This window comes from Brachionichthys hirsutus, chromosome 8 (assembly GCF_040956055.1).
Source record: "Brachionichthys hirsutus isolate HB-005 chromosome 8, CSIRO-AGI_Bhir_v1, whole genome shotgun sequence".
In the NCBI taxonomy this organism is placed as follows: domain Eukaryota; kingdom Metazoa; phylum Chordata; class Actinopteri; order Lophiiformes; family Brachionichthyidae; genus Brachionichthys; species Brachionichthys hirsutus.
The window spans coordinates 14,246,542-14,268,555 of NC_090904.1; positions in this window are offsets into that span (position 1 = coordinate 14,246,542).

Below are 22,014 nucleotides of genomic sequence, written 5' to 3' on the forward strand. Positions count from 1 at the left end.
CCAGAGAAGGTGCATTCAAACTGAGGTGCAGGTAGACAGTAGTTGCCATATAAACAGTATTTTGATAGTAGATATTTTATTTTTCCTGCTTTCACAGCTCAGCTGGACGCATGGCAGCATTTTCTCTTCTCATCGTTCTATGTGTTGTCTCCATGACCAGATCATTGCCATCCACCGTGGGATCTGAGCATCACCACCCAACCCAACCCCACCTCAGCCTCTATATCATCCATGGATGCGCTCACATGGAGACTTATCATCATCATCATCTGCGTGAGACTGGCATGAGCTGTCTGCCAAACCTCTCTCTTTCTCTCTCTCTCTCTCTCTGATACACAGGCAGACAGACAGACAGCCTGACTGACCCACCCACTAGGCTAACTAAGACACACGGCTATTATTTTCAGTTTAAAACAAACAAAGTTTTCCACTTCCTTCAGAAACGGTCGTTCCTCCCCTCCCCTCCCTCTTTCTCCCCTTCCTCTGCTGAGCCTCGGTTTATTTATTACCTTCAGCGATATCTGCTTGATGTGACCACATTAGGAGGAGCTCGGGTTCTCCGCTCTGTTTAACCTGTGTCTCGCTGTTAATTACTGGGCTCCAAACAGTGCATCATGGTGACTTTGTTTGGGCTTTGATAGCCACCATGAGCCCCACCTCCCTCGTGCGGCCGGGCAGTCTTAATCTTTGAGATGCACTAATGTTTTCAATTAATTGGCATCATTAGTGAAATGTCCGACCCACGGTGCAGCCAGGCGTGATAAATGGGCAGGTGAAGCGGAGCACAAGTGTTTGTTTACCAAGCCCTACAGTGGAAAGTCTTTGACATCCACCAAACAGACTGTAAATACGCTCAAGTGAAGACAATTCTTTTCTAGCATTAGGCTAAGTTACCTTCTGCAGCTATCCAGAATTTAAAAGAATAACATTGCATAGTAAGATTTTGTGTTGATCTGAACCCATTTGCATGTAGAGATGAATGTAAATGTGTGTATGTGTGTGTGTGTGTGTGTGTGTGTTAAGGTTATGTCTTACCCTCACACCTTGATAAGTCTGCAGAGTAACGAGGTTGTAATAAGCATCATTTTATTCCTTTCATCCGATAATCATAAATGATTGGCCTGTTTATCAAAAACTTCAGAAACTACCCCCCCGCCTGCCCCCCATGTTCATTTGAAGTGTCATATGTGGCAGCCTTTTCTCAGTGTCATCACAAGCCTCAGGCTAAAGCTGAGCCTCAGCAGTCCGGATCAGAGGAGAGGACTGAGAAGGAGACAGCAGAAGCGATAAAATGACTGTTGTAATATTTAGTGCTTGAGAGCTTCGGGTCAGACGTTTATTTTCAGAAGGTGGGCGAGGCCCTTTGGAAGTCTGTGTGTGTTTGCTATGCAGGTTTTTGCATGCTTGTAGAGAAGACGTGCATGTGGGTGTGGAATACGTAACACGCAGCCTCATTTCAGGGCATCAGTAATTCTCCAGGGATTTCCATTCCCTGCTGAGGTCGAGGCTGAGAGGAGAAAAGGATATGAGGGGTAATAAACTATGCACTGCTCCTTTTAAAGGCTTTTTAAAAATTGGCTAAGTCAATAAGCAGGGGAAAGAGACTAAGGAGTTGGGAAGGCAGCATTTTAAAAGGTCAACAGACGAGTCTTTGATGATTCCCCTAGTAGATATTTTAAGGGAGAAGACAGCTCATTTGATTGATGTATAAAATCAGGAATGAAAAATTATGTGGCACCTCGGAGGCCAAAGTCACTGAGCGAATCCGTGACAATTATTTTGTGAGTCCACGTTTATTATATGTACTGCATATGTCAAAGGACCACTAGGTCCAAATGTACGTGAGGTATTGTTGATGTCTTTTGGAAGATAAATACTGCTTACCGTTTGAAGGTAATGCAGTTATGAAGCATTCAGACTACACAGATATGTAGAAATGCTCAAATTAATTAGAAGGGAATTAAATGAGATCAGAATGCACAAAGTTGACTTGTACAGCTTCCCCGTTGATTTTCTGCCACATCAATGGTTTAACTAATTAATTTTATCTATTAATATTCATGCACGGCGAAAATGATTCATTAATGAAACAGCAGAATGGAATAGATATCTTTTCTCTCCTTCATCTTGATATGATGGTGTTTTGACAGCCCTCCTCCCATCTGGAGATCCTATAAGAGCAAGAACAGACTGCTTATGAATATTGACATTTTGCCAGTTCGGAAAACGGGCAATTTGTGTTGAATTATTTCAGCCTATCAAGTATGTATAGCCCTGAATTGATTAAACAAACTTTAAAGATTGATTATCCTCGCAGCACATATATTTTGCCACGCATTGCCTTCCTGATCCGAGCCCCAGAGTTTTCTTTGCTCCACCTCAGTGAAGTGTGTGCAGGCGACCTTACTATTATTGGACATAAGGGCCTCCTCATCAGATTCTGTCTACAGGATTTTCTTCTTGCCCAGCTCCAAATTAAATCCTACAGTGGTATAAATCTCTTATTTAATCATTTTCTTTCCCAGGACCTCTGATTTAGCAAGGATCCATTAATAGCCTCACAAATACAGTTTCGGATCCCGTTTTGAGCACGCTGTAATGAATCGTTTCTCCTGTCTGGCTGTTAGATCGTCTTAATGTCGTCCTGCTGTCCTGATTTCGGGAACATTAGTTGTTCTGTTTCAAGCATGAAGAAACCATTAACAACTAAAACCCCACTGGCTGCCCTCAGGCACACTGTTGCATGTTGCTGTGGTATATTTGTGATCGTTTCTCTATTGTATTTTTAATCTTTCCAAGGATAGCTCCCTTCTGATCCTCTTCTAAGGAGATCCTTTGTAGGGACTTCAGGTAAAAGGGTGGCCTTTGGGAATGATATAAAAGCAGCTGACAGCAACGGGACTCTGCACTGTGGAGATCTCAGTTAGCACTGCTGCTAAAGATTAATATTTGAATTATGCAGCAGCTCTTATTTATATTGAACAAAATCACTTTTGTCACAATCTTGCATAAAGAAAGCAGACATGATATTATTATAAAAGCATCACAAGATAATCAATGCAGTGTTTTTAGTCAGCGTGTAATCAGAGGTTACAGGCACAGCTATAGTACTCCCCTTTGTTATCAGGCTCGTGTGTGTGTGTGTGTTTGAACACCGCTAATAAGTCGACCTCAGCCCCACACAGCCAGGAAAATATATTTTTAAAGTGCTAAGCACTGCTTATTATTTAAGTGTCACCACCACTGTCCAGGGTATCAATGACACGCATTTGTGTGTGTTTTTTTATTCACCTTTCTGCCGCCCCGGTGCTGAGTCAGCAGGCCATTAGTTCTGAAGACGCACAGAGGGACCAACCATGGAGTCACTATTTCACCGTCTAAAGAATATTACTTTACAGTGGCTGAAGGAGAAGCTCATAATGAGGGACTAACCAGTCATGGAGGCAGAAGCCACTCTGCTTTGTGAGGATTATTTGCAGAGCATGAAACAAAGGAGAACTTTTTCTTTTGTTCGCTGCTGCAGACATTAACTGTGCAGCCGTCCCAGCCAGAAACGGGGGTAAATGTGCATGTGGTGCGAGAGAGAAACGAGACAAGCGTGTGCGTAAGAGCGCAGACGAGGAAGAAAGAAAGAGAGTGATACTTGGCGTCATTAATAATGTGCCGGCGTTGCTCTTTCCCTCTATCTCCCGGGGTTTGCGGATCCTTGGCGGCGTTCATAGCCTCGAGGAAAACGCCGGACAAGTACAGAGCTGGGGTTGCTGCTGACGCTTCAGCGGGGGAGATACATCTCGTAACACAGCGTGCTAAATGACAAAATGATATCTCATCAGAGGGCCACCCCTTGTGTGTGTGTGTGTGTGTGTGTGTGTGTGTGTGTGCATGCATCTTAGAAAGAGAGTCCCTGGATATCTCAGTGTGTGTGTCGTTTCACGGAGGTGTGCTGCAGCGTGCCGTCTGTGGCGGAGCAGGGTTTCTGTTAGCCTTGCGTTACAGGGTGTCGGTACCGCCTGTCACATAACACAACATCTGGATTAGGGGTTCAATGGTAATTCAAAGGACAGCTCCAAACAAAAGTGCAGCACAAACTGCCAGCATGACAGATTTTTATTTTATTTTCATTCCACACATTTGCGGCGTGCATCATATAAACCCCACCTTCCCTCCGTGAAAGGTCAAGGTAGCCGTCACCATGGTACCAGAAAGACTCAGAGCAACCGGGGCACGGGTTCTCCAGGGGCGGGCAAAGCCAAAATAAAGCTTTTAATGCGCCAGCTATTGATCCCTTGGCTGAAATAAACTCAGGAGTATTGGCAGGTCCAGAATCCCACTTTGAAGGGACTCCATAATGAAGCTGGTCAATGCTAAGCTGTCCGCAATCAATCCCACACATAACAGTTAATTACAAGTGAGGCTGCCATCAAGCAAAGAGAGGAGGGAGGCGGGCGCATGGTGGAGAGAGCGAGAGGATGAGCTTTGTTAAGGCGGTAGAGGTAGAGGAAGAATATTGAGCGGTCCAGGACAGGAGATCTGAAAATAAAATGCACCAAATGGAGTGTCTGTGTCTGTGTGTGTTTCTCGTCGGTTTCCCTTCCCTATCTGTAACAGATAGTTCTTGTTAGGCGCTCCGGCTCTGGACGTGGCAGCTACTCCGTCCTAATAACGCTCAAATGTAGACACATTAGCCGCCTCCTCTCGCCGCCCTGTCACACATCTACGTATGAATAGAGGCTGCAGCTTTTAATAGATGACGCTACAATATGGTACGGAGTGTCCTCGTCTTGTCTCGTGACGGCCGTACAGCACATGCCGTATCTCAACACCACTGATGGCAGCTTTTCTATTCAGGAATCTAAAAGGCTTAGTGAGCTTATCGTACACAAGTGATGAGATTCGGCTCTGCAAGCTGCCGATGTCTTAAAGCGCAGCAGGCACACGAGACGGCGAGCTGCTGTACATGATACCTATCTAGTGCCTTCTTTGGGGTTTAGTGGACCAAAGGACATTGTGTTAAACTCCAGTTGTTGACTTTTGTCGAGTCAGGCATGAACATTTTTTCTCACAAGTTCTCTTCCTGTTTGAAGGCAGGGGGAGGTCTGTGCCATGAATGCCTGATGTGGCTGCAAACATATCTGACACGCCTTGTGTTCCTTTCACACAATGCCAACAAGCGATGTCACCGGCTGCAGGGCTGAGAGCTCTCCGTGAGGCCGGGGTCCGGAGACGAAGATCCCCGGGCTAATAATGGCTGCCGTCTTCTGCCTCTGTTTGTGCATGTGTGCATGTGTGCATGCATTGTGTGTGTGTGTGTCTGCCAGGCTAATGGATTTACTGGAGATGGCGTTAAGTATTTATTACCATGTGTAATTTAATGCAATGATTATCATTGTTTTGTAATGTGATTTTAATGTGGCAGCAATGGTTATGGATAAGGCCTAATGACTGCCTCCGGGGGGGTGGAGTGGGGGGGTGGGGTTTGGCTCCCAATTTTCAAAAATCAAAGTAAAAATGAAGGAAATGTATCAGAGTACAATTTTCTCATGATAAACAAATGTGATTATTCAGTCAACATGCTGCTGTTGCAATCAGCATCTCCTCAAGAACAAGCTTGTCCCTTTTGAACTTTTGCTGACGCGGCTGCTAATTAAGTCAAAGGTCTGCACGCATCGCCGTCTGCGTTTGTATTCCGACCGTACATCAGGCTGGATGTGAGCAAAGGATGCTCATTGCTGGCATATTGTGAGACAATGAGACCAACTACACCTCAGCATTGCACGAACAATTCATAACACTTGCAAGATTTTGTGTCTTGTCGTGGACTAAATCCACACGCTAATGAACACGCAAAGCATGAAAGACAAATGACAAGCCGTCCGCCGTTCCCGCGCTCCTGCTTATTGACCCATCGGTGCAGTTTGCGCCGCACTACAGCAAAATGAAAGTGTGTCTGATCGTGAAGCTCTGGTAGGCAGCTTCTGCAGAAATTGAATGCACAAATACACACGTCAACGCGCATGCACACGTACACAGGCGCACACAATTACCCCGTAAAACGCCCTCGCCTCTCCGCTGCACACATTCTGCTCACTCTCATTTCATTGTAAATCTTTTGTACTCACACCTGTGCACACCCCTTGTGTGGACTTGCAACATGTTGAGACACACACACCTGCATGCGCAATTCATACAGCAGATGCATCACACAGTCACATTACACAAAGCTGGGGCTTTGCTTGACATTATTAGTTTTTGCATTTGGGCGCTCTGCCCAGAGTAACAGTATGGATTTTTGCCTTGGCTACCTATAATTGGATGAGTTAAATTTCTCCATTCATTACATGTGCATCTGACCTCTGGACCCGGCTGCTCCTCTGTTTTATTAGCACTCTCATCCCCTGATAATAGGGAACCCTTTCACCACCAACACTCTTCCTCTCACTCTCTCTCTCTCTCTGTCAGACTTAGTGAATTAACCCTTTGTGTTCTTGTGTTCCTCCAGGACAGAAATCTAGCGCTGATATAAATATTAACATTTTTAAAATTCTATTTAGATTATTTGGAAGCAGGATGTGTTTGCCCTCAGACATCATTAGTTAGAATTGTATTACATTTGTAATTATAGAATACCTTAAATCAAGTCTTAGAAACTTCCAGAGCTATAAAAATAAAGAAGAAAGGGATACATAGGCTCTTTCCTGAAAAATAGGCTTTGACAAAAAACACAGATGTTGTGTTTTCACAGTCATACATTTCAGCCTGTTTCTCATCATCATTTATACACTTTTGTTCTTTATATGCATAGCAGGGTCATGTATATTTCATGGGAGTATGTATATTTAACAGAGCCATGCCTACCATATGTGGACATGATGTATGGATGCTGACGTTATATGCACGATTACTCTTTGTACCTCTAATAAATCCTGAGGTCGATCACAGCAAGAACAAAAAGAGAAAAGAAGCAGGACATTTGTCTGGAAGAGAGAGGCAGAGCATAATATGAAGCTGGGGCTCTTTAAAAATAAATAATGCCACAAATAATTTATGCAGTAACAATTGTCCACATTCAGGAACAGAGATGGGACAGAGTTACATAAATCAACAGAGAAGGTTTTCCACCCGACCAGAGGTTCAGACTCTCAAATGCAGACCTCCCTTCCACCAAAGGGCGTGGCACGATAACGATCGCAAACACCTTTGAAGGCCAAGAACTTGAAGCCTTATGTGGCGCATTCAATGACCTGCTGTAGAGAGAAATGCTATTGGCTATGACTCTCCAAGGGCCCGATGCACAAATATCTGCCTGACTACTTGCTTTTGTCCAACAGCTGCAGAACAATGCTAACGGCTGATCTGTTGCAGCAGCCAATGTGTAATCAGCTCAGCGCTCTACAACTTCACAACGGCAATGTATGCAAACAGGAATTCCATTTATACCCCACCGGTTCCCAAAAGGCAGGCCTTAAAGTTGAAAACTGTCTTACATCACAAATTACTCTGCTGGCACTTAATGCATTTTATATCACTCATAATCCCGGTGTTCCACACTAATTAGTTGGAATTGCCAGCGTGCATATTTCTCCTCATTATTTGTGGCATCAAACTCTTTTCCTACCCATTTCCAACACTCTTGGGTGGAATGCAGTTTTCGCAGGTCTTTTTATACAGCTTTATTCTCCTTTTTCATTTTTGGAAAATGAAGAATTTCCCACTCCTGAAAAAACTAATTCTTCACAAACGGTGGAACCCGATTATGTTCTTGGGTTTGGAGGAGGGAGGGGGAAGACTAAAAAAGCAATAAAATGTTGATTGAGCATGCAAAATAAAACATGCTGTACTTTTGTTGCATATCAAAAATCTACAACAAATTTATAAATTGCTGCAAAATGAGGAAGCAAAGTCAAATAGGTCAATGCACATGCACATGCATCCATACAAGCCAAAGGTTTCAACAAATATGGTGATAATGTACCGTGCAACTATAAATCAGCACAAGCAGGGGCGACGTTGTACCCCCAATGATCTGAGAGGACATTAAATACATGATGAAAAGAGGACCGGGAGTTTTTTCACTTTTTTTCTTCTTCTTTTCATCCATAGACATTTGTTGTTCCTTGCTGGAACTGTACCCACAGTGCCCCCAATCAGTTCAGGTGGCGCTGCGCTATTTCATCCATCTCTTTCGTATCTGCAAGCTCTTCAAAACAGAAGGCACCGTCAGTATTCTTGTACGTGTTTAAAAGGGAGCCCAAATGGAACTAGAAGTCTGTCCGTCTATGATCAGGTAGCATTATTTTTGGAGCAGCATTCTTTGTGATTCTCTTTGAATCATCAAAATACATTTTATTTCCACATAGCCCAGCTCTGAGCCACAAGTCATCCACATATTCTACCAAAATGACCCTGGAGCTGTCACACTGTGCGACTGTAGTTTTATCACTGTGGACACAATCGACTCATCATATAGTTACAGCAGTTTGTCTCCTCGCTGTTTGGTACAAGGAGCGGTGCTTTGTATTTACAAGAGTAGTGTTCTAGGAAAAAACAACCTCTAAGTGCATTTCAGATTTTCTCTTCTTCCATTGCTTACTTACAGGAGAGTAAAGCTCTGCCATTCAACATAATGCATTCATCATTGTACCTTGCTTACTGTTTAATGCGGCTGTTAAATCCCATCAGTTTGTCTTCTAAAGGGCGATATCATGCCGTTTTATTATTTCATCACTGATTCTGTACTTGGAGATGAGAAGTATTTAAGTGGAAACAACTGACAGCCATACCATCATCACCGTAAAGTGCAATTTATTTCAATCTGTATTTTAGAACCGTGAAAGCTCTCGCTGGCTTCAACAGAGAATCGACTTCATTGGGATCAGCGTGTAAAAGACTTGTAGGACTACACACCAAGGGCCATAGGTGGCGCTAGTAAAAAAGTAAGAGGAAGTAAAAAAGTATATCCCCAATGTTTGAAGGACTTAAGACTTACTTTTCTTTTCTTTTTTAAACATCTAAATATGCTGTTCCAGGCTCAACTTTATACTCAACTCTTTTAGTACTTTTAAAAGTGTTTATACATGTCGGAGCTGCCATGCTTGAAGGACGAATGGAACGCCCACCCTTAGAGAGAGAGCGAGGGAGAGTATGGGAGCACATTTTCAGACTCTGTCTGTCTGTAAGCCATTCATCCAGCAAGCAGCTCTGATGAAGCATCCTGACTGATGCAGGGCAGATGTTCAAAACCTCTCTCCTCTGTTTAGCACGAAGGCGCTCCGGCTGAACCCTCCGAGAACCACCTTAGAATCCTACGAGGAAAGTGGAACATCCTCAAAAGAATTAGGGTAGGGTTTCCGTACTCAGGTGAGATCACTGATTCAAAGGTGACATGTTTGTGTGACAGAAACAAACGGTGAAATGCAATGGATCTGCCTTCAAGAAACTCCTCGATGAGAGCCCGCTACCTGCAGCTCGCTGCTGATTCAGATGCTGACCTTGGAGATGCTGCAGATGTCACGATGTCTCACACATTCTCATTGACATTCAGCGTATACCACCAACAGCACACACACATGTATGTGATGAGAATTGATAAATACATGATATCAGAATCTCAAATATATGTGTGCTGTGTCTTTGAGGTAATGGTGCATTGCAGTGAATACAGATACACATGGAAAAATATTTTTACTAGAATTATTCACCTGTGTGTGTGTGCGCGCGCATGCACGCATGCTTTTCCGAGGCCCTTCAACAGGCCGAGGAAGTCAGAGTTATTACAAGAATCTGCACGAAGAATCGGCTGCCATGTTTTTGTCAAAATAAAAAAGAAAAGGTAGCAAAGCTGCGACCTTCCCCTCCACACTCCAGTGAGCAGGAGTGGAACATGATGCCCTCTGCTTAGCCAGGTATTCATTTTATATTATTTGTGTGAACTAACCCTTGAAATATTACTCTATCATCAATGAATTATTTGCCTATGTTCTATATGAGTTCATTTGCTTTTGTCACAAGCAAAGCCACTTTTTTTGCAATAGAAATTGAGGACCCTTCGTAGAAACTTGCATCTGACAGAATTTATTTTTTGACACTTCTGAATTTATTGCCTGACTTATGTGACTCAGTTTCAGAGCAGAATTGAAATCCAAATGCCTTGACATTTAATTGCCACCTGTAGGTCAGTAGCTTAGCAGTCCAAAACCTGGCGGTGGATCGGCTCATCAGCGTGGTGACAGATTCCCAGTTTTCTCGCCCTCCCTCTCCTTCGCGCTCTCTCTCTCTCTCTCTCTCTCTCTCTGTCTGTCCTGGCACCTGATGTCAGTGCGAGGTACCACGCAGGCAGCGAAGGCCTGGTCAATAATCAGCAATAAAGATGGTGTGCTGAGCATGATTGTGGAATGATTGGTCTGTCGATGGAGTATTGAGCAGACACACTGAAGGCCAGACAGATGCACATTATGGGAGTGGCTGAAAAGCAGCACAAGATGGTGAAATATGGCAGTTATATTAGGACAATAAAATCACTGAGGCACCGCAGGACAGCAGCTGTATACGACTGTAATATTTTGACTGTAGATAAGAGCTCACATTATCCATTATTAGAATTTGCTCGATATTAGACGTATTCAGACAAACTGGGGGTCATGTGGCAGATCAGAACACGGAGGTCGACATCATGGACGGCAGCAAATGCAATGTCAGAGTTCCTTGTCCTCTTGCAGGTCACATTCTTGTAGCCCACCAGCAACAGCTACTGGGAAAACATGTTCTGAATGGTCCACATCATCCATCCATTTTCTTCCACCTTTTCACGGGAGTTGCTATGGGCAATAGCAAGCTCACCTAAAATGCATGTTTTTGGAGGTGGGAGGAAGCCGGAGAACCAGGAGAAACCCCACACAGACACGGGGAGAACATGCAATCTTTGCACAGATAGGATTCAAACCCGGTGCCGTCTTGCTGTGAGGCGACAGCGCTAACCAATACACCACCGTGCCACCCTGGTCCCATCATATCAGAAAATAAAAAAGACCTCTCATAGAAGATCAGATCACATCAATGCCAGATTCATAAATCAAGCCACTCGGTTTAAATGGGTTTCTCTTTTCAGACAGAGCTTCGGCTCTGAGGGATGTGGGCTCCGTCGTTAATGCTACTTAGATGGACCACAGGGTTGCAAATTTTCCCCACCGCACTCCATATTCCCCAGAGGAAATTGAACATTGTCATGGATGGATTCGTTTTGTAATGGTGAGACACACAGCTTGAGCAGAGACCAGATTTAAAAATGCTGGGCAAATGAGGGAGGAGAGAAAGGTATGAAATTCATTTCATACATCTTCAGGCACATTCACTTCATGAGCACATTATTGCAATGCTAAACCAACACATAAGGGTGTCAGGCTGCATGTTTAGCCCTTTAAAATTTACAAGGCAATGCGATCATTGTCTTGTGACATGATGGCCGTATTATGCTTCTAATAACTAAAATATAAAAGATCTGTGACCGCTGTCACACATCAATTATTGCCGGAGGGAAAACAAACCAGGACAGCAGCAAATTATTTTCTATACTTCAGATGTTAGTCTGTGGTGTTTGTTCATTTGTTTTTACAGCAGACCTTTTTAAATGCAAAGTGTGTGAGATAATGGAACACACTGTTTCAAATGAAGCCTCCATTCAATCACGGCCACTGCGCTTTGCTTTTTTACATTACAAAAGGGAACAGGGTGGGATATTAAAGCAGATTTTGAAACAGTGCATCAGTATTCACACGCTCTCACTGGAATTAATAACCTACACATTTTGATCACAGCTAATATAAAAACCCACATGTTAGCTGCATCCTAATATTAGGAAAAAGTGGTCAGCCTGGGGAAAACAAGCATCTTTAAAGCTCTTTGTTTGCATCTCTGTGCTCCTACCAGTGTGCTAGTGTATGCAAGCATCCTATTCTTACTAGTTGGGTATATTCTCCAATCACAAACCTGCTTCCAGCCATGGCAATATTCAAACACTTGAACAGGTGTCAGGGCCACCAGGTACCTGAAACCTCGGCGACGCATAGCTTTGAAAAGAGCAGCTGAAGGCTTGTTGTCTGTATCTCTGATAGTTAAGTTCCAAGGAAAAGGATGCAGCTGCTTCTAACGTTCCCACATCCCATCGCTTTTGTTTTGAAAAGTGCTTTAACCCCACTGTACGGAATCAGCTCTTCATCATAATGAATCATATAATAACAAAATATTTGTATCTGATGTTTTTATTTGTTTCATTGTTTTGTTCTTACAAAACAGCCACCTTGACATGCATGTCCAAAAGAGGCCGAAATATTCATTCATTCTTTCATTCATTTTCTGAATCGTTTAATCCTAAATCCGGGTCAGGGGTCGTGCTGGAGCCTATCCCAGCAGTCTACAGGTAGGAGGCGGGGCACACCCTGGACAAGCCGCCATTTCATCGCAGGGCCACACATAGACAGACATTCTTTCATGCATGCACTCACACCTACGGACAATTTAGCGTAACAAATTTGCCTATATTGCTTGCTTTTGGAGGTGGGAGGAAGCCGGACTCGGATTGAACCCACAAAGACACGGGGCTGGCATGCAAACTCCTCACAGGAAGGCCTCAAGTTGGATTGAAACCTGTGACCTTCTTGCTGTCAGGCGACCACTCTACCCACTGCACCACCGTGCTGCCAAAATATGTCTCAGGAAAGAACCTGGATTAGTTGCTTTGTCATCATGTGTAAGATAGAGACATAATACAAATGGCAAACCTGGAACTCTGACAGACAGTGGGTGCCACAAGTTCTACTTTTTTCTGTCTTGCCTTTATCTAATTCGTTTATTGCACAGTCTGGTCTTCTGGCAGTGGTCAGAGATAATGTTAATCTTGGTCAGCAGCAGCAGTGGGAAACCATGCAATTGCACACAACACAACAGATTGGAACGATAACACAAATACAGTCAGAGGCAGACATGGGGGACTTATCTTCACACTGAAACGTTTGCATGGTCATGTGTGACCGTGCAATTCTTATGTTGATTTTATTACACTGCTGCAGCACCCATTCAAAACATCGCCCGTCTCTGCTGTCTATGCTTGCAGCGCATCCCATCTACTCCACGCCCCAGCAATGACTGTGGTGGATTATCAAAATGCTTATCTTAAAACTCAAACTTTAACACCTGGTGAGGGACAGCAAGAATGAAAGAAAGACAGACAGACAGACAGGCGTGCATCTTTTAAAAATAACTATTCATTGCTTTGCAATAGAAAAACTTTGTGGTGTGAATGAAGGACAAACCGTGGGACTGGATAAGAGCTGATAGGTGGTTCGTGCCACTGAGCAGTAGAATCAATAGCCTTTTCTCTGGGGCTTCATTTTTCTATTTTTTATTTCAGGAGGGGGATCATTCATGTTTCTAATTGACAACTCATCAGACTCCCTGCTATTATGACTTCATTATATCTGCAGAGATAAAAATTAATGAGAAGCAGAGGCACTGGATGGATGTATGAAACTTAGCATTCATTTTCATTAAAGAGGGAAACTCTCACTTGTGCCAGAAGCACATCTGTAATGACTTTAATCTCCAAGAACTTCTAATTTAATTCTGTAGTTCATTCATTGTTATTATTCTTTATGACCTTGTATACTTATTACTTTAAGCTCTCATCTTTCAATTCTTGTCGACGAGCTTTCATTAAGTGCATGTGTTGTGAATGTGTGCATTGCCTAAGGTCATCTTTGTGACATTTGTGCACCTCCTTCAGCATGCTGCATTCCTGCATCCTCTGTTACTCCCTCGCCTTCTCCTCTGACAGGGATGGGTTTCATTACTGTAGTCAATCTGGGCTCAGTGGACAGCTTCTCTGCACCACTGTGCACCTCAATATAATCCTTTTAATTAAAAGCCTACCCCCATCACCGCTGCCCTGTTCCTGCTTCTGCCCTTTACTCATGTGGCGCCGGGCTTTTGTTCACCCAGGCACTCACCCACTCGCTTCATGTCAAGCCACGCTCTTGCCATTTGAAAAGAGGAGACGTCACCTTTGTCTCTGCCCGTTTCATTTAGCTTTAATCCTGCCGCAATATTGCAGACGGTGTGTATGTGTGTGGCAGGGCATCTGTGTGTGAGGCTCTCCCGGGCTCTTCGGGGTTAAATCAGCCTTTAAAAGAGCTTGATTGCTTGTGATTGGGTGCTGATAAGAGGCCAAAGGGCGGGCTGGCATTTAGGCTGAACTGTGCTGTAGATTCTCTATATTGATTTACCATTATGAAAGACCTTCCCACCTGTTATTCTTTTCTGCGGTTCTTTGAATAGAAAGCGTCATTTACAATCAAGACGACGACTCAGGAATATGTTCTTTTTACTTTAGGTGATCAGGCTCTGGAGACTGTAAAAATACGATATAATATGTTTTAGTGTTCATTTTTCCTTTCCTCACTGAACTGGAGATTTTCGACAATGACAAATGTAGTTCTGTATTATTTTCAAGTGTCAGTAAAAATGGGCTTATGTTAATTTACAGAGAGAAAAAAAAGCACCATATATTCAGAATTTTAATAAATGGCCTCAGACATGAAATTATTCTGTTCAAATAGTTCTGCTCTATCCTCACCTCTGAAAACGACCGGATTAACTTTGGTCAGGCTAGCTCAACATGACACCGGTGACATAAACCTAAAAGGTTCAATACCCTGGAGTATTTACTATCACCAGCCATAATACTCTTTCCCTCTCTCTGCATCTGTTTCTCCATTTCACAGCTATCAAATGAGCTTTATCCTGCCGCCACCCGCCAACCCATAACAAGCTGAGCTGGGCGCTTGTCTTCTCACATTCCCCCCATGACTCCCTGATGGATAAGAAAAACTCCCTAGCCTTCCCTCCACTCTTCTTGCCCTTGACCCATCTCCATACACTATTCATTGGGGTTTTTAAAAGTCACATTAGGCTTGCTCGGATTGTCTGCCGTTTGAAGCGGGGGGGGGGGCATTATCAATCTCTCTGCAGAGAATCTCTCCGCTCCTCAGCCCCTGACCCCTAGGGTTTTATACATTCGTGCCGGGTTGTGAGAGTGAGTGCACCCCGTCCCAAACAGACAGGGGCATTTATTCACTCAACTCTCAAAGTCTTCCGATGGTTGGCAGCCATAGCTATGACTGTCTCAGCCTCGGTCTGTCTTCCGTCGCTCTCTATCCCATCTTTTAGCATGGGATGTTAGAATGCAAAAGGAGCATCCAAGACTTTGTCCCTTTGACAGGCAGACTGCGAGGAAAAAGACAAGAGCGAGCAGAAGACAAAGAAGAGAAACAAGTAAGAGTGCTGCCCTGGACGGGTCGACCCCATCACTGGCGTCGCCTCATTGAGAATCGTGCAGCAGTGAGCTTAATGACCATGCACGGATGGCGGTGCTGGCTGGAGCGGCACAGCAGAGAGGACATTGTCACAGAGAAGAAAAATGGAGAGTCAAGCACTCGTATGTGAGGACAAAGACAAAATCAGAGATACGGCGAAAGAGCAAATCGCTACATTGCACGTGTTTTGACCTTCTCCGTCTTTCACAAATCATGCCACCCTTCCTCCCGCATTATCTCATTATTGTCTCGTGATCGATTAAAGGAGACAACGGGTTATTCACGAGCACCAACACGGGTCAATACGGTTCTCCCTATCTGCTTTCAATGGTGACTGTTTTATTCTCTCGTTAAATGGCATCCGACACTGTCACCCCGTTTGCATTTAACCGTATCTCTCCATGACAAACAATTAATGCATGCTCAGACACCTTCAGGAAATGCCCCCCAACAATAACCCAGACAAAAGCATTCAGCGAACCAATATATCACAGAGCAGCGTGTCTTCCCCTCACCAACTGAAATACAAAGGGTTAACTTCCTGTGGCCACACTTTCATTTCCTGTAGTGGGCTGCTCATAATGGTTGGAGGTGTTTATGTGGAACTCTCCTTCTCTGTTTATTACACTACCAATAACAAATCAGTTTCTCTGACCCCTCTGGCTAGCTTTAAATAAAAGGAGTTCATTCCAAGGTAGCGGACTCACCGTAGACCACCGACATGAAAGCGCCCGAAGAGCACCAGGAAAGCTAAAGGCCAGTTAAAGGGAAATTATATTCCTGAACAAGGTTTGACAATAAATGCATGAGTGCGACAGATAAACAAAAGGTACTGCACCTCCTCTTATTGCTTTTCAACGGAGCGCCAGAAAAGGCACAGGGGATTTGGTGTGCTTAATGTGCTTTACCATTTCTGCTCCATATTTCTGTCCACGTTTGGCTCTCCTTTGCTACATCGTGCCGCAACCATAGGTGGGCTAATGGCCAGCTAGTCATACATCTGTGTATGTCTAAAGGAAGCCTTTACCCTGCTTGGACATGGAAGAATTTTCAAATGATATCTGCTAAAGGCACAATCATGGGCAGAATCAACAGCTTCCACTCTGTCTCACAATTGACTTGTTCATGAGCTGCTGAATCTGAAGTTGATTGACCAGCAAACCTGGCAACGCAATATTCTGTTTGAAAACTTTTGAATCTGCCAACAATAGTAAGGAATTCTATAGTAGTAGATGCAGCCTTTGAACATGAATGTGAAGATTGCCAGTCCATTGTTCTGATTCCATTAGCAGTTGGATTGTTCTTTTAGGAAACTAATGCAATGAAATACAAATATAGGTATTTGTCTTTTTAAAAATATCAGTAAGGCTTTGTTGAAATCTACAGAAAATAACCCTGACACTTCTTAAATCGTGCAATTTAGTGGTGGTGAAAAAAAAAAAAGAGTAGGATCCACTGAGATGTTCTGTATCATTACAGGCGACATTATGTCAGGCTCTACTGAGAATGCTCAGAGCTGGCCAGCAGTCCATCGGGGGGCGTTGTTATCTCTTCACAGAGTCGTTTCACTCTCCATGTTCCCCCTAAAGAGTCAATGTTGCGGCACATCAGAAAGAGCCCTCGCCTCATTAAGCCATTGATATTCTGTGATGCCGGTGCCCTGCTGAACACCGTGTATGGGGAGAGCAGGGCCAGAAGGACACAGTGTGTGTTTTATGGAGACACTCTCCTAATATGTAAGAAAAAGACATTATCGTGTGGGTATGGGCGGCGCTGTGTGGCGTGTGCATATGTGTGTGGGGGTGTATTTTTGTGATTAGGGAGAGAGAGAGCACGACTTAGGGCGTGTGTGTGGGGGCGGGTTTAGAGGTGCAACTCAGTAACACAACTGCAGCCCCGGGGCAAACCCACTGTTATAAATACAGCATTCTAATGGTGACTTTATGATGTTGCCTGTGTGAGACTATGGCCCCTGGGGGACCACTTGCCCACAGCCCCTCTCCTCCCTCATCTCCCTTTTTCTCCTCTCCCCTACTATATTCTCTCGTTTCCCCTCATTCAGAATTTACGGCCTGACTGGGTTAGACAGGAGCTGTAAATTCTCTCCCGTCCTCTGCTGAATTATTTATCTGCAGGCCCCATGACACAAGCAGCAGATGAGGACCCTGGTTAAGGAGATAAAAGGTGGAGAAAGTGGGGCCTAATTGACCATGATGTTGGGGTAATGGAGAGATATTCAAAGCATGTTTGGGTGTGGACATTTTACTGCATGACAAAATGCTATGTGTGGACCAAAGAGATATTTTAGTACACAAAAGCAGCCTTAGGACTGCATGCGCTAGCATTTGTGCGCGCTGCACAATAGGATTGTCAGATTAATGTCATCTGTGTTGGGAGCCTGAGACATTTTGAGCCATGAATGAATCAGTAGCAAATGTCAATGAGTCATTTGTTTAATTTTGCATCTCCAAACAAAACCCACCCCTGAAAACATCAGGAAAGAAAGTAATAAAATAATCCAAGCTCACAGAGGCGCCACATAACATCTCCGTCTTGCCTTTGTTTCCCTCTTCTGATGCAACAACTTTCAGTATATTGCACTGTTCCAATGATGAATGGTGATAAGAGGGGGCCATTAATACACTGCACAGCAGAAGTCAAAGGGGACGGCACAGAAAACTGTATGTGATCTCCCTCCCCCTCCTCCTCCCACAGTTCGAATAACGCCGCAGCTTCTATGAAGGATTTCTCGCCCTTCCATACACTGTATTAAGCAATGATATGGCTTGACCGTGATGACCCCAGGATGTCAACCATCTCATTCTGATTGCAGCCAACTTCCCTTCCAACAAATGCCCCTGGCTCCAGGCCAGAGGCCCTCTATAGAATCAGGGTGTCTGACAGGCAATGCAGGGGACAGAGGGTGCTGCAGGGAGGGCGAGGTAAGGAGGAGAATATCTGCAACACTAATAGATCGTTATCTCTCCCCTCTTGCCATTGGCCTGGAAGAACACCAGGAGCAGCGTGTCTACCGAGATAAATAAAAGAAAGCCTCCAGATCGATCCTCCCCACCCCTCTGGTTTTCAAGGGGCCTTGCTGTGACCTTTCTACAAGATAAGGTGGTCACGAAGGTGACACACCTCCTCAGCTCATCTCTCAGAGGCAAACGGAGGGTGGATGGCGGCGAATCAGGACGGGGAGCGTTGTGTGGTGCGCAGCAACTGAGCAAACCGATCTGCATTTCATGGTGAAGGCACCCCAGGGCTGAATGGCGCTCCAAAGATTAGACCATCTACTGTGTGTCTGCAGATGTGGAAACACCCCCACACATCCTGACGACTCCCTGTTTGACCCATCGAACAAACATTACCGGACAATATAGACAAATAGGCAGAGGAACAGCTTTTACCTCAAGGATACGTTTTCCATCATGCGGCTACCAGACTGCAGTGAGGATCTCAGAGCATACATCATGACTGTTACACACACACACACATAATAAAGACGTGTGTGTGTGTCCTCCAGCACTATCCTCTTACCACAAAATGCACCTCCGGGGTTCCCCGGGAAGACTGACAAAGTCGCAACAGCGGTTTGATGAGATGACGACTGTCACTTTGACCTTTTCTAAAATGCATCGGGGGGGTCAAAAGACAGCACGCTCCACGCCAGCTCGATGCAGAGGTAAGCGATGCCAGATCCCAGGCGTCACTGTCTAATTTGTGTCAATTGACATCATGGGACCAATCTGAAGAGCGCCGATGCTGGGATCACCTCGCTGTTATTCCTCGGCTGAGAAAGGTTATGGAATCTATGGGAATTCAGATTCACTGCCTGTCATCGGCATCCCTCAAAACAAGTCGCTCCCTCCAATGGAGGAGTCAACGTTTGTTCTCAGAAGGAAGACGGTTTGCTGCTTAGTCCATTTTGCTAAATGTGCATCGTTACCTTCTAGAATTTCTTTTGACAGCTGTTCTCTGGATGGTTTTGAGTTTCAAGATGAACACAGGAAGATCCTTTGCTGCTCGAACAAAGAGTCATCAAAAAACACTTTGTTGAGTCTTTCCCATTCTGTCACTACGGAAAACATCAGCTTGATATACATACGTTCCACTACGTTAATGTGCCGTTGCATTTCAAGACAGTAACCTGACTTCAAGAAGCCGTTTGAACCCAAACATTGCGCTGTTTTACATTTGGGACCAAATGTATTTATATGAAAAGCATTAATGTCTTTTTTTTCCTTTTATCCAGTAAAGTGTTGTCAACCTTGATTTAATAGAGACAAAATGTCTTCTGCTGACAGCTTTGACACAAGTGAATAAAGACATAAGCAAGAGTCCTGATCAGGTGTTATCTTGGGTAAAGGCGCTGTATGATGTCAGGTTCATATAGAATGACCCCGATGTGAGAAGACACCTTTAATTCCCTCTGTGCCCCTGAGAAGGGCGAGCACCCCCCCCCCCCCCCCCGCATCTTATCTCTGCATCGTCTCTCTCTTCTCCCCGAGCAACGAGCCTTGATAACAGATTACCAGCTGGCCCTTCATCCAGTCAGCCAATGGCTGATCGCTGCTAACCGATTGAGGGAGAAAACAAGTTTGAGAGTGACTTGATCACAAAGTGATGACACAAGAGACACATTTCTTATTTTCATGCATAATGTACTGTGAATAATGTATGGTGTGTTCTTGTTTCCCCAGCGACGTCAAGTTGCCGGTGACTAGAGCTGAACACTTTAGTGTAATTGAAGAAGGCAATGTGCAGAAATCAAGACGGATCGGTGCTGTAAACGGGGGGGGGGCACCTCCCTGGAGCCTCAGTCTATTAACACTGTCACTCTGCTCATCAGCCCAGCACCTGCCTGCTCCCCCTCCTGGCTGCCTTTAATCATGCTGCCTAATAAATGCCATTATATTGCACAACTACTGTAATTCGCGCAGCAGCGCACCTGCCGTTTAAAGGCTGAATGCGACATGGAAAAACAACCACTGTAAAGCCACATGGAAAACTTGACGTTCCCTGACTCTGGACCTCTGGGATTCCTGGGGTAAAACGATGAGCCTCAGTCACGGGGGGGTATTTGGCTACCTCTACCTGTCTGAGAGAGAGGGACAGCAAGCCCATGTGGATATTTTAGACTGATTACATGCAATAAAGATGAATTGCTCCTCCTCTGACTTTATGACTTGGCGTCGGTGTGTTGTCAGAAGCAATATAACAGAGATGGTAAACAGAGACAGGTGCATTTGTTTACTGCTAATGGGAGCTAGTAAAGCAACAATGCTAATGTCCTCTTCAGCAGCAGACTCTTGGCATCTGCTTGGTGGGAAGTCATTATTGTCAATACACATTAGTAATCAAACAAAGCAGCCACGGCAGCTGATATATATTTTCCAAGAATTGCAAAGTTGAGTTGCATTTGCTAAAGTGTCATTAGTCTGCAAATGGCCGCATGATGTGAAGGGTTATAGAGTGAACTTTCATTAAGCTGGAATATTCACCTAGTTATGGAAATTATTTAGATGACAAAACAAAGCCAAATGGCATTACTCAAACTATTTCTTGTAAACATCCAGCAATAACTGACTGACTTCGTGGCTAATGGCGACCTGCCATACTCACCGTATTTGCGTATAGATTTACTGTGCAAGGAGAGTTGTTGTTAAATGTTTCAACGAAAACCTCCAGAGACCGTGGTTTGTTTGAGACGTGCCCGAGCACTCAAAATGAGCACGTTCTTGGAAGAGCACTGTGTTACCGGAGCTTAAAATGTACTTTGGTGGATACATTACACGAAAATCACGACTAACACAATAACCATCAAATTCAACGCTGACAGGGGACAGCAAATTGAAACGCTGACCATTATTCTGTCACATCAGTTCAATTCTTTTTTGGGGGGGACACAATTTGTATAAAATCTGACATTCTGAACTTTAATGTATACCATAGCGCAATTTGCAGAAATGCCAATCAACATTCAAGATTAATATACCGTGACAGCAAAAGTCACTTTGAATAGCCTACATTTGCATTTTACATCAAACAAAGACTGGCATTCCTCGTCTTTTGTCTCATATGTCTCATATACAAAAGATCTGTGTCAACGCGCTCCCAAGAAGACGTTTAACTTTACGGCAACCTCAGTAATGGCAAAAGTTTACAGTTATTTGTGTGCTGTCAGGAGGAATGAGTCGTCAGTAGCCGAGGTCGACAAGCCAACGGCCTGAACATGGGCCTGTGCTGCTTTGATGGATGTAGCGAAGAATACAGTGAAGTGATTGCAGAGAGAATACCCTCACCCCACCCCATTACAGCCCACAATTCTACTCTCCGCTACCCGGTGACGGTGAGTGCTTTAGAAGAAAACAAAGGCCCAACGTGATGTCGGAAGCGAGAAAGAAATCAGGAGACAAGAACAAAACAAGTGAAGGAGCAGCAAAAGAATGAAGCGAGATGATCTGCGCGTGAAGAGGGTTGGTCATGCGTCAACCCTCAAATGCTCCACAGGAGGGGGGGGGGGGGGGGGGGGGATTGTTGAGGGTCGGGGGACGAGTGGTGGTGGAGGAAAGAAATCAATATTTCTACGACTTGGCCACTCAAGCCGCTGCCAATGACAGCAAACATCATGAAAAGATATGAGAGCAGG